The sequence below is a fragment of the Tupaia chinensis genome, unplaced genomic scaffold (genome assembly GCF_000334495.1).
Source record: "Tupaia chinensis unplaced genomic scaffold, TupChi_1.0 Scaffold143921_1, whole genome shotgun sequence".
NCBI classification, from domain to species: Eukaryota; Metazoa; Chordata; class Mammalia; order Scandentia; family Tupaiidae; genus Tupaia; species Tupaia belangeri.
In genome coordinates, this window is record NW_006203772.1 from 221,000 (window position 1) to 221,296 (window position 297).

The window sequence follows — 297 nt, forward strand, 5'->3', positions numbered from 1 at the left end:
TGGGAGTCCAGCGACATAGCCATTACGCTAACTGCTGGTCCCTAAAGTGCAAATTTTTATTTACTTATTTTTCTTAATTTCGGAGGGGGAGGTTTTTGCTATAGGGTGCGTGCGCTGGACTACATGGGAGTCCAGCAACATAGCCATTATGCCAACTGCTGGTCCCTAAAGTGCAAATTTATCATGGTGCAAACATACTGAAATCCATGCATAGTTTTTTTTCATAGCACACACTTTTTCTACGGACTTATTTTTTTTCTTTTTCTTTTTTTTTTTTTTTTTTTTTTTTTAGAGGTT